At 41.0% G+C, this 13679-nt stretch overlaps 1 protein-coding gene across 24 annotated transcripts in view; it reads left to right on the top strand.

Moving 5' to 3' along the window:
• Positions 1-13679, top strand: part of ptprt (protein tyrosine phosphatase receptor type T) — a 415067-nt gene that overhangs the window by 27143 nt on the left and 374245 nt on the right. The window lies entirely within an intron of this gene.

Genomic DNA, 13679 nt, shown 5'->3' on the forward strand with positions numbered 1-13679 from the left:
TGAGAGACCGAACCTGTTTTTCAATATCAAGGCCATCCGACTGCTAAATAGCCATCACTAGCCGGCTATCACTCAGTTACTCAAACCTGCTCCATAGAGAATTCTGCCCTATAGATATGAATCACTGGTCACTTTAATGTTTACATACTGCTTTACTAATTTCATATGTGTATATACTGTATTATATTCTAATGTATTTTAGTCAATGCCACTTTGTCATTGCTTGTCCTAATTTTTGTATATATTTCTTAATTCCATTTATTTTTAATGTGTGGTGTTGTGAATTGTAAGATATTAGTGCACTGTTGGCGCTAGGAACACAAGCATTTCGCTACACCCAAAATAACATCTGCTAAATATGACCAATAACATTTTATTTGAATTATATGGTGTTCCCTACAGGTTATAGAAACAGAAGAGAAGCACTGAGATATCCACTCCGCTCTTAGTATTTCTTCAGTAAGTTTCCTCAAGGAGAAAGCTCCTCCTTCTATGTAGAAAATGTATATATCAAAAACACCATAGTAAGCACTACAGTAATTACTATAGTTACTCTATAGTAAACTGTAAATACTACACTAATCACTGTAGTTTTTTGTTGTTGCTGACTTTAGTCCACAAAAACACTACAGTAGTCTGCAAAACACTACATGCCAAACTATTGTATACTATAGTGTTTTTCATGTGGGAGGATTGCATCAGATATTAGGGCACAAAACAAAAACAGAACAGTAGTCAGACTCACACCACAGGTGGGCCTGTATAACATGCATGGCAATCAACTTCTTCTTGTGTAACAGACCGAACATTGATTTCTCCTCTTCACCAGAGATGAAAGACTTTTGAGTGTTTGTTCTACACCCCTTTATGACATTCTCTGCCTCAATCTGACAGGTGATTAATCAACACTTTTGTTGTTACAAAGATGCTATTTTGGCACAGCCAAGTAGCACCGTCCTAAATCACATATTTAGAAACAGGGCTATATCCAGTAGAAGCTCATTTACTGCATTTCTATACAATTAAACAACTTTAAAATGCTATTTGGAGAACAGCAAAAATTACCCCCGCCATTATCATCTTGGCTGCTGTAGGTTCATTTACCTCAGTCTAACTACAAACACAAGGCTATTACCCATACTGTAACAGCCCTGGGTTTATAAGCGTGGAAATCGACCCTTCTGCACGAGCATGCTTTTGCGGCACAGTCGATAGTGCGCCGGACCTCGGCTGAGGGACCTAGAAGGTTGAGGGTTCGAGACCTGCTCCCTGCTGTTTCATTGCAATACAATTGTAATGTTATACCCCTGCAAGGGTGGAAATGTGAGATGCCACATGTCAGTGTGACTCATCAGCGACTGTTCAGGGGGACGTCCGGCCCGTATATGGCCTACGAGACGGTTTGATCAGGCCCCCAAGACATTTCATAAATACTTACAAATTTTATTTAAAAAAAAAAGAAGCTTGACGTTTTTCTACAAAAAAAAATATATATATATACATTCCCCCCCCCCCCCCCATCATGTATGCCTAGTTTGTGGGGATGCACTTGCAGTATTGGAAAAAGCACATTTGGAGCATCATTACAGCTCAAAACATGCTAAACTGAATGAGTTGCAAGGACATCTTCGTGTGGATAAAGTCACTGCTCTTCAGTGACTTTGCATAACATTTTCCCCTCCAAACGAGGTTAAGTAAGTTGTGGTGAGCGAGTTTATCGCAAAGAAACTGAAGCGTCATTTGGAAGGATAATTTGTAAAAGAGTTGCTAGCACCAGACATTTGAATTGTTCCAAAGTGTCAGTTTGTCTCAAAGAATCGTAACGGAGCGGATAACTGGCAAGATAACTTTGAAGGACTCCGCAAGAAATGTCAAGATTCTCGTTGGCATGTGATGAAACGACTAACATAACGGCCCAATTTGCCATTTTTGTGCGTGGAATTACCGCTGAGTTTGACAAGGGAGGAATTGCTGTTTTTGGAAGCCATGCATGGCACAACCGGACGTGAGAACTTGTTGGAGAGATTTCTCGGCTATGAGCAAATTTGAGCAACGGTTTGAAAAAATGTAAGTGGCCTTACTACAGATGGAGTCCCTGAAGCCAAACAACGTAATGGCAACTGTAGTGTCGACCATCAATTTTATCAAAAGCAAAGAGCTGAACAACCGCTAATTTATGGAGTGATCTTGAATCGGAGTATGGTGATCTGGTTTACCACTGAGGTGCGACAGTTGAGGCAGTTTACGGACTGAAGGATGAAATAAAACAATTCATGGAGATGAAGGGGGAACCTGTCGCGGAACTGAGTGATGACCAGTGGATGTGTGATTTGGCATTCATGGTGGACATAACCAAAATATGTCTGACTTGAACGTCAAGCTCCAAGGGCCGAACCAGCTTTACAGCGATCTGCTGTCAAACGTTTGAAGCGAAATTAAAGCTGTGGCAAGTCCAACTGGAAAGGGGTAACACAGTGCATTTTCCTACTCTGCAAGGATAAGAGCCTGAGATTACGTCGGAATATGCCAACGAGTGGAAAGCTCGCGAAGGCATTTGGTTGGCGGTTTAAGGATGTGAAAAGTAACGTTAAACAACTGGAGTTGAACATATTTGCAACCCCGTTTAACGTCGAACCAGCTGATGGGCCGGATGGCCTACTACACGAAGTCATTGAGCTCAAAGCCAGGTACAACAACCTCCTCCCTCTTTGAGTTCTGCAAAATGTACGTTAGCGCTGAACATTTTCCTGTTCTGAGGAGGCCTGCACTTACATTTGCATCTGTGCTCGGGACGACCTACAGCCTGTCTAAGCATTTCTTTTCCAAACTGACTCTTGCAAAGACTCGATTCCGCTCAAGACTGACTGGAACCTGGGAAAACCAGTTGCGATTAGCATCATCTTCACTGCCAGCTGACATCAAACGCCTCGTCAAAGATGAGCAGTTTCAGCCATCCCATTAGAGGTGAGTTTGAACAAGTAATCATAACATTATTTACAATACTAATATTTATTTAAATAGGACTAACACTTTTCTAAATAATCAAGGACACAAACATCAACTATAACACCAATGTCAGTGATTTAAAGTCACATTAAAACATGATTTAAAGCAGAAAATAGCACATTTTAATAATACGTGCCCCAAATTAATTTATAAATCTCCAAATGGCCCTTGATGGCAAAAAGGTTCCCCACCCCTGCTTTACATAGATATCTCACTATCTGAAATTACATAGTGTTAATTTGTATTCCTAGGCATTACTAATCAAGCTCCGCACAAACAGACATCAATGGAGCACACGGATGATCAGATTATCACATTCACGTGAAGTATTTGAATATTACTGTATTAATATCAGTGATGTAATGGTAAAAAAAAGGTGGGTAATGGTTAAACGATAAACTCCAGTGGGCGAATGAGAAGACCACCGATTTAAACTAAAACCTATGGCATTTTTAGAACTGTATTGTTTGCATTTTTATTTCATTTTAATATAGACCTATAGGGAAGATCTTTTAGATTCCTAACTTGTTTGATAAGATTATTTTCTCAGTACACCCCACATGGGTTTGGGAACAACTGTACTAACTTTTCTCTGCTTCATCAAGCATGCATTGCCAAAAAGATCATTGCCTCAGCCTCACCCCTGAGTGCCACATCACTATCTGTCACAGAAACCTACTCACTGTAAAGCAAAGTTATGAGAACTTAGTAAAACACATGCTAGTAGCCTATTTTTGCTCCTGCTGAGGTAGGCTTTGTTTAACATGAACGTCTTACTTAGTCCTTCCTTCTAGGTGGCTTAGTAATACTAGCCACAGCCCTTCAACGTTAATGCAATAGAAGTCTATAAGCGATTATTGACTAGTTGTGCACTCATTCTCCGAGAGTCGTTTTTTTGTTTGATTAAAATTGCCTTTTGTCCGGCATCTTGCAAACTCACTGTCAGCAGTGTTGCTAGTTGCCTACTTGTGCCAAATCTTAGCTGGGGTAGCTTGTTTTACGTCTCAGGCCCTTGGCCTGTGCCGCGAGAGGGCAGAGTTAGCCGTTTGAGTGGTGAATGTGCTACTAAAAAGTCATATCCGGGCAACGCAGGCGAACATAACAAATAAACAACTGTTCATGATTCCACTCGTTCGCAAAGAGGCAGGTGCAATTAGAATTCACACGGATTAAGAATACAAGCTTTCTGAGCTTTGATAAACACTGGGAGCGATATTTAGAGGTTGACCCGTAAATTATTTCATGTGTACAAAATATACTACATGACCAAAAGTACTGTATGTGGACACTTGCTCGTCGAACATCTCATTCCAAAATCATGGACATTAATATGGATATAGTCCCCCCCCCCCCCATCTTGCTGCAATAAGAGCCTTTCTACTTAATGTTAGTACTTCCATTCAGCCACGAGCAATAGTGAAGTCGGGCACTGATGTTGGGCGATTAGGCCTGGCTTGCAGTCGAGTTCCAATATCTCCCACAGGTGTTCGATGGGGTTGAGGTCAGGTCTCTTTGCAGGCAAGTCGAGTTCCTCCACACCAATCTCGACAAACCCCTTCTGTATGGACCTCGCTTTGAGCAGGGGGCATTTTCATGCTGAAACAGGAAATGGCTTTTCTCAAACTGCCATGAAGTTGGAAGCACAGAATTGCCTAGAATGTCATTGTATTCTGTAGTGTTAAGATTTCCCTTCACTGGAACTAAGGGGCCTAGCCCGAACCATGAAGAACAGCCCCAGACCGTTAATTCCTCCTCTACCATACTTTACAGTTTGTACTATGCATTGGGGCAGGTAGCGTTCTCCTGGCATCCGCCAAACCCAGATTTGTCTGTTGGACTGCCAGATGGTGACTCGTGATTCATCTCGAGAACGCATTTCCACTGCTCCAGAGTCCAATGGCGGCGAGCTTTACACCACTCCAGGCGACGCTTGGCATTGCGCATGGTGATTATAGGCTTGTGTGTAGCTGCTCGGCCATAGAAATCCATTCAATGAAGCTCCCGACAAACAGTTCTTGTGCTGACTTTGTTTCCAGAGGCAGTTTGGACCTCTGTAGTGAGTGTTGCTACCGAGGACAGATTATTTTTTTCAGCACTCAGCGTTCCCGTTCTGTGAGCTTGTGTAGCCTATCACTTTGTGGCTGAGCCGTTGTTGCTCCTAGACGTTTCCACTTACAGTTGACCGGGGCAGCTCTAACAGGACAGAAATGTGACGAACTGACTTGTTGGAAAGGTGGCATCCTTTGATGGTGCCAAGCTGAAAATCACTGAGCTCTTCAGTAAGGCCATTCTACTGCCAATATTTGTCTATGGAGATTGCATGGTTGTGTGCTCTATTTTATACCCCTGTCAGCGAAGGGTGTCATTTACTATAACGCAATAACAAATACTTTATCTGAATAGCATGTCATCAGTTCATTTAACATTATAGATTAAAAGTTTGTCATTCAAGAGATTCAGTATTGCTTGGGAGACTCCTGAGCAATTCACAACTGCTTCCATCAAGTATTGGGCAAAACATTTGCATCAAATGTGTGTTGCTGATATACTGTATACAGCCTACTTTCAGGAATCTGTAACCAATATTTTTTTTCTCCCTTTACCTCCTTTCACATTGCCACGTTGTCACCTGCCTCCCTTAACTTCACTGCGCCCCAGCGTTGCTCTTAACAGCCAATTTCCCGCCTAACGAGCACATCATTTTGGTCGTCGCTATGCTAATAGCTCCCAAACACATTTTAGGCCCACAATAGAGACCCTAGCCAGCTAACGTGCTGAAGTGGATCGCTGAACAGACAGGGGACTTCCAGACAAACTATCACCTGCTGAAAGAATAGGTGAAGAATGCATTCAAAGCATATGCAAGGAACTCCATTATTAAGATGAAGCCAACCTGAACACGGTGTCAATATTACTGTGTTGTGAATGCAGGTGTCTTAATGGAGAATGATTGTATTTTCGGGAGGTGACGTTTTTATCAGGTTCTCCCTCAGAGGAAAGTGTCGCCAGGGCTGGATAATTAATTGTTTGCTTTGTGATACCAGGCTTAATGCTGACAACTCAAGTGTTTACGCGCACTCTGACTTAATAAATTGCTCCATCTGTCAAATAAATCTTGCCTTAACCTTAATCAACATGAATATATTCCAAAAAGTGTAATGTGGAACCAGTTTTTGCCGCCCAAGCTGAGATGCGCTCTCCCGTTTTACTCCATCATTCGGGCTCTACAAAACAATTAGTTTTACCGACTGCATAATTGTGCCTTAGTTGGCCTACCGCAACCCAGTTTGAATGTCAGCCCGAATAATGTTTTATCAGTTGCTTTTGCAACTTTGTGTTCTCAAATAACCCAATTTCAACATGACCTTTCTACAGCATTGCGGTATAATGGCAGAAAAGGACATTCAATGAAATCTGGGTGCTTTTAAATGTGCCTGTTGCACAATCCTAGTAGTGGTCTTTGTGAGACATTTTTAAAATGCATGAAGTGATTCAATTTAGCCAAAAATAAATTGTGGAGCAGCTCACTGAGCTAAGTCGTTAGAGGAGTGGAGTGCCAGGGTCTTGTAATAATCATAGCGTTGCACTCTGGGAGTGAGCAGGTAGCAAAGAGGTGGAGAAACCCATTGACCTTGGTTTAGTCAGTGACCAGTTACTCTTGTGCCCATTTAGTCTTTGTTGGTATCTTGTCCACCATGTTCATGCAACACCAACATGGGTGAAGCACGGTGGCCATTTTGTGCTTACAGAAATCTGAGTTCCCTAAAAGCCTATGCAAATCCCATTGTTGGTATAGATGCCACCTTTGTTGTATGTAATAAGTCATCTTAATATTAGATATATAGATCTTGAGTACATTGACAATTCTTACCACTTTTGGGAGATGCCCCAGTCCCTAAAAAGTTTCAGCCAACATCGAAAAGGTTCTTATAAGACATTGACTCAAGCAGCCCAACCCATGCTCCAGTAACTCCTCCCATTCTCACTATTTGAGTTATCATCGTACTTCTACATATAGCCATATTCCCAGAGGTATTGTCAGTAATAATATTATGACCATAAAGTTCAGTTCCACTGTTTAGCTCTGTTACTGTTACCCCAATTGAATTGGATAGCCCGCTGTGCTATGCTTGTCCGGTACTGTTATTTCAAATAGCACAAAATGCCACCACTGTTTTCCAAGTCGCGTACAGGGTTTGGGCTGTGCCATATCCCCAGGGTCTGGAAGGGGACCCATATGCTCCCCCTTCACAAAGGTGGTGACCCATTTGACCTAAATAATTATCACCCCATTTTCTAAACTCTCTTGCCTAGCAATAATTTTAGAATCCTTTGTAAAACTTAGATTCTTTGACACTGTGGATCACTCATTACTTACTCAGAGGCTTTCATCAATTGGCCTGGACCAGGCTGAGTGTAGCTGATTTTGAAAATGATTTAACCCTCTAGACCCCGTTAGAATGCTACTGTAGATTAGTGAACATTTTGAAGATGACGCAAATGTTGTCACATTTCAAACACAGCCATGGCTAAGAAAACAAATAACATTTACAAGATAACTTAGTTTTAAAGAGCTAAATTTTTATTCCAACTGAAATCAGGCTGTATGATAGGTAGTTTGGTATACTCGAAGGACCAACGTGTGTTTCACTTTAAATGTGTAGCTATAGCACTTTGAATGAATTCTATTGTTGTTTTCATGTTTTATGTACCGTCAAAGAACAATTAACACTCAACACAACAAGAATCCCTAGAGGATTTAAATTGTAGGAAATTTGACTAAATGACTCACTCAAAATGTACGAAGTATAATGATATTATACTTAAATATTATTTGCATAAATATTGACAAAATAATCCAAAATGTGACCAGAGGACCATATTCAGACTTTGTTCTGGTTTTGAAGTACTATTTGATTGACAGTGATTGTTACGTAAGTAAGAATGTAAAAATGCTAACTATTCAGACTATTTCAAAATGTAGATAACCTCTCTCAGTAAGTTTTAGTACAGACTAGGCCTGACACAATGCCTGACACTGGCCAAGGCTGTGTGGTACAAGGGTGAATGGTGAGACAGGGCACGGAGACTCCCCTCTCGGGTGTGCTCTCCCTCTTCCCCTCCTTCCTCTTCTCCCTTGGCTTCTTCCTCTCCCTCTGTTTACTCCTCTTCCTCCACAGCTCCATGTTCCTCTCCTTCTTCTCTCCTCTTCCTCCACTCCTCCCCCCCTCCTAACTCCACATCTCTATCCCTCCAATCATCTCTAAATCCTCTTCCTCCTTGCCTTTTGCTGCTGAGCCCTGACTCGCGACATCGCTTCCCTTGCTTTCACTGACCTATTTTGTGCATGTTATGATATGTAGGCTGTCATTTTTTATTTATTTATGTAGTTCTGTCCTTGCTGTTCTTGTCTATCAATCTTCTGTATTATGTTTTGTGTTGACCTCAGGAAGAATGGTTTTGGGGGGGTACTCTTACGCGCAATAAACAATATTATCATGATGCTATACAGCACTTTCAATCAATCATTTATGATGTCCTTAGTGGCCAGATTGTTTCTCAGTTCATGGTGTGCATGTCAGACTGATGGATAATCAGACAGAATAGAGTACACAAAAATACATTTGTGAATATGATCATAGATGGGTTAGATTATAACCATAAAGGCTGTATAAGGTACACACTGACTCATTGTCAGATGACTTTTCATAGATCGTAAGAAGTCAAAGTATGTGGCACAATGGTTTACAGGTTCAACACATCAACTATTGTTTATTTATTTAGGATGTTGAAAGTAAAATATTACAAAGATGACACCGCAATTTAGCTAAAAGGTTTAGAATAATTATTAATCTATTTTGATGGGCATAGTTAGCTGGTTGTATTTTGTAAGGAGGGAGTTGGATAAACAAGTGACAGCGTTGTAAGCGAAGCACAATTTTGCCTACACTCAACTCTCGTTTTGTTGCCTGACAAAGTACAGAGTTTGCCAATGTTTGCTGATTAGTTACAAAGCTGCGACAGTTTCCAAATTAATTGCTAGCAACTTGTTAGCTGGCTATGCAAACAATTATCATTGCAACTCAATAGCATATGAGCTCCACTGCGCAGGCATCTACCCTAACACAACAGCTAAGCTGTCAAATAATGGGAAACCGAGGCCTATGAATATCTGTACCTAGCAAACGTGACGACACCATGACCTAAAACACTAATTACTTTAATCTGAATTTCGGTGACTAGTTAGCTGGTTGCCTGTATGAGTAGCTGAAAGTAACAGCTGAGGTTGCTGCTTCGCGAGAGCAGGCCACAATCAATAGCCTGATCAACTCTATACAAAGGATGTGTCACATTGCATGAGGCAAATGATCTCTCAGGTATACAGTGGCAATAAAAAGCATGTAAAACCTTTGGAAATACCTGGATTTCTGCATAAATTGGTCATCAAATTTCATCTGATCTTCATCTAGGTCACAATAGACAAACACAGTCTGCTTAAAACTAATAACTCAAACAATTATTTGTTTTCGTGTCTTTATTGAACATACCGTGTAGACATTCACAGTGCAGGGTGGAAAAAGTATATGAACCCTTGGATTGAATCACTGGTTGATCCTCCTTTGGCAGCAATAACCTCAACCAAATGTTTTCTGTAGTTGCGGATCAGACCTGCACAACTGTCAGGAAGCATTTTGGACCATTCCTCTTAACAAAACTGTTTCAGTTCAACAATCTTCTTAGGATGTCTGGTGTGACCTATTCTCCAGTTCATGCCACAGCATCTCAATCGGGTTGAGGTCAGGACTCTGACTGGGCCACTCCAGAAGGGGGTATTTTATTCTGTTGAAGCCATTCTGTTGATTTACTTCTGTTTTGGTTTGTTGTCTGTTTGCATCACCCAACTTCTGAGCTTCAATTGGCGGACAGACAGCCAAACGTTCTCCTGCTAAATGTCTTGATACATTTGGGAATTAATTTTTCCGTCGACGATAGCAAGCTGTCCAGGCCCTGAGGCAGCAAAGCCCCCCCAAACTATGATGCTCCCTCCACCATACTTTACAGTTGGGATGAGGTTTTGATGTTGGTGTGCTGTGCCTTTTACTTCTCACCACACAGTGTTGTGTGTTCCAAACAACTCGACTGTAGTTTCATCTGTCCACATATTTTGCCAGTAGTGCTGTGGAACATCCAGGTGCTCTTTTGCAAACTTCAGACGTGCAGCAATGTTTTTTTTTTTTGGACAGCTTCTTCCGGGGTGTCCTCCCATGAACACCATTCTTGTTTAGTGTTTTACGTATCGTAGACTCGTCAACAGAGATGTTAGCATGTTCCAGAGATTTCTGTAAGTCTTTAGCTGACGCTCTATAATTCTTCTTAATATAATTCTTCTTAACCTAATTGAGAATTCTGCGCTGTGCTCTTGCAGTCATCTTTGCAGGATGGCCACTCCTAGGGAGAGTAGCAACAGTGCTGAACTTTCTCCATTTATAGACACATTTTCTTACTGTGGACTGATATACGCCAAGGCTTTTAGATACTTTTGTAACTGTTTCCAGCTTTATGCAAGTCAACAATTCTTAATCTTAGGTTTTCTGAGATCTCTTTTGTTCGAGGCATGGTTCACATCAGACAATGCTTCTTGTGAATAGAAAACTCAATTTTGTGAGTGTATTTTATAGGGCAAGGTAGCCCTAACCAATATCTCCAATCTCGTCTCATTGTTTGGACTCCAATTAGCTTTTGGGGAACTCATCAGCCTAGGGGTTCACATACTTTTCCCAACCTACACTGTGAATGTTTAAATTATGTTTTCAATATAGACAAAAAAATAATAGTTTGTTATTAGTTTAAGCACAGTGTCTATTGTTGTGACTTAGATGAAGATCAGATCGAATTTGATGACCAATTTATGTAGAAATCCAGGTAATTCCATAGGCTTCCACATGCTTTTTTTTCTTGCCATTAACTTTCAGCTGACAGAAACCATAATTACAAGGGCACAAGGCGAGACACAGATGCAGACACGGGAGGCAGATGGTTTGAGTCTTTTGATATTTATCAATGATCCAAAAGGGGTAGGCAAGAGAGTGGTCGTGACAGGCAAAAGGTCAAAACCAGTTCAGAGTAGAGGTCAGAGTAGAGGTCGACCGAACGATCGGAAATCTGTATTTTAGGGCACCGATTTGCCGTTTAAAAAAATCAATAAATAATAATATATTTATTATTAATATTATTATTATTATTATTATAATATATATATATATATTTTTTTTTAAATTTAACTAGGCAAGTCAGTTAAGAACACATTCTTATTTTCAATGACGGCCTAGGAACGGTGGGTAACTGCCTCGTTCAGGGGCAGAATGACAGATTTTCACCTTGTCAGCTCGGGGATCCAATCTTGCAACCGTACAGTTAACTAGTCCAACGCAATGACGGCCTGCCTCTCTCTCGTTGCACTCCACAAGGAGACTGACTGCCTGTTACGCAAATGCAGTAAGCCAAGGTAAGTTGCTAGCTAGCATTAAACTTATCTTCTAAAAAACAAGCAATCATAATCACTAGTTAACTACACATGGTTGATGATATTACTAGACATTATCTAGCTTGTCCTGCGTTGCATATAATCTGACTGAGCAAAAAAGTATCTGACTGAGCGGTGGTAGGCAGAAGCAGGCGCGTAAACATTCATTCAAACAGCACTTTCGCGCTATTTGCCAGCAGCTCTTCGTTGTGTGTCAAGCATTGCGTTGTTTATCAATTCCTGAGATGAGGCTGGAGTAACCGAAGTGAAATGGATAGCTAGTTAGCGCACGCTAATAGAGTTTCAAACTTCACTCGCTCTGAGCCTTCGAGTAGTTGTTCCCCTTTCTCTGCATGGGTAACGCTGCTTCGATGGTGGCTGTTGTCGTTGTGTTGCTGGTTCGAGCCCAGGGAGGAGCGAGGAGAGGGACGGAAGCTATACTGTTACTCTGGCAATACTAAAGTGCCTATAAGAACATCCAATACTAAACGGTTGTCAAACATGTCAAACATTTTTCATAATCAATTCTCCGGTTGTTTTTACAATAAATAATCAATAATATTTCAACTGGACGGTAGCTTTTTCAATAGGAGAGAGAGAGAAAAGGTCTGCTCCAAGCTGCTCGCGCATGTGAAAATCTAAGGCCACCCAGCTATCCATGTGTCCATTTCTTCTGTTACTGCAAGTTATTGCTAGTTTGACCACCAGAGGGCATCTTTGAGAAGCATTTGATAGTATTCCATATTGGCATTACAAGAGAATTTTAAAAGCTTTTTTGTAATATGGGATTGATTTTAAGAAATTTCGATAAGTTAATTTGATTCATATTATGGTGTTTCCATTCATAGAAATTGTATGTTTGTAAATTCAGACCTTTTCACTCTCTGGACAGAGAAGTAGGGTTGATTTGAGCGTTCTGGACTTGAACCACAGTCAAGCACCCCAGCTAATGTTGGCTAGCTACTTCCAGACACAAATGAGACCACTCTGACCATTTTACTCATCCTAGCAGAACTGGTAAGGCAGTTTTTGTGTTAACCAAAGCGTTGGTGACTGTAAATGTGCTGCTGGAAATAATTTATTCACGCTTTTTTCCCCGACATTTACTGACACCGACCATACTAAACAGGTGTTGAGCACTCGTAAGCAATTATTCTGCGCTCTAGTACACTGACGAGAGTCCTCTGGAATCCGTGTAGATAGTAGGCTGAACACACAATTTTTCACATTATTTTCTGATTTAAAAACTAGTTAATTGCATCCATCGTGGAGCCCAGTTTCATAATATGACCATAGTTCCCAGCTGCTTGCTGTCATTTTTGAAGTAATCACAAACAAACAAGCCTTATTTTAGTGCATTTTTCACCCTGCCAGCTCCTATGAGTTCTATTGAGCACCGTGGCACCAAATCGCTTTCCGAACGTTGTATTCCCAGCTTATTGTTCAACGTCACAATGCTTGCTTCGCTATTGTTGGCAATGAGACCTGCTCACTTTGTTTTATAGTTAAAATGTAAACAACAAAAATAATGTTGGAACTCTGCGGGCTTCCCATTTTTTACTATGGGGAAAATATAGGCAGGTCTGTCTATTTCGCAAATATCTCGCAATGTGTATATTTAGATTTTTTTTCTTCTTTCAAGTCTGGTGTAACCGGTGTGAAATAGTTAGCGGGTTAGCGGGGTGTGCACTAATAGCGTTTCAATCGGTGACATCAATTGCTCTTAGACCTGGAAGTAGTTGTTCCCTTTGCTCTGCAAGGGTCATCGATCTTTTGTGTAGCGATGGGTAATGATGCTTTGAGGGTGGCTGTTGTCTATGTGTGCAGAGCGTCCCTGGTTCGAGCCCAGGTAGGGGCGAGGAGAGGGACGGAAGCAAATCAGGAGAATCTCCTCTTTGTAATTATGTAAGTCTGGGGCAGCGAGCTTGTTTGTCATCGATTACAGATTGTAGTGGTAAATAAAAAAGGGATATTTTTTATGGAAATCTTAGCATCACTGTAGTCAAAACAGGATATGTGACCGTTCGAATCCATCAATTTGCTATGGGCTCGCGCTAGTGTTCCAGTTTAGCCAACTTTCTTAAGCTGTTTTTCAGCCTTGGGTGACTTGACTCGTTCAATTGTCGAGCCTATAGATAGCCAGAGCAAA

Source organism: Oncorhynchus mykiss, chromosome 17 (assembly GCF_057628025.1).
Source record: "Oncorhynchus mykiss isolate SJ-2025 chromosome 17, ASM5762802v1, whole genome shotgun sequence".
NCBI classification, from domain to species: Eukaryota; Metazoa; Chordata; class Actinopteri; order Salmoniformes; family Salmonidae; genus Oncorhynchus; species Oncorhynchus mykiss.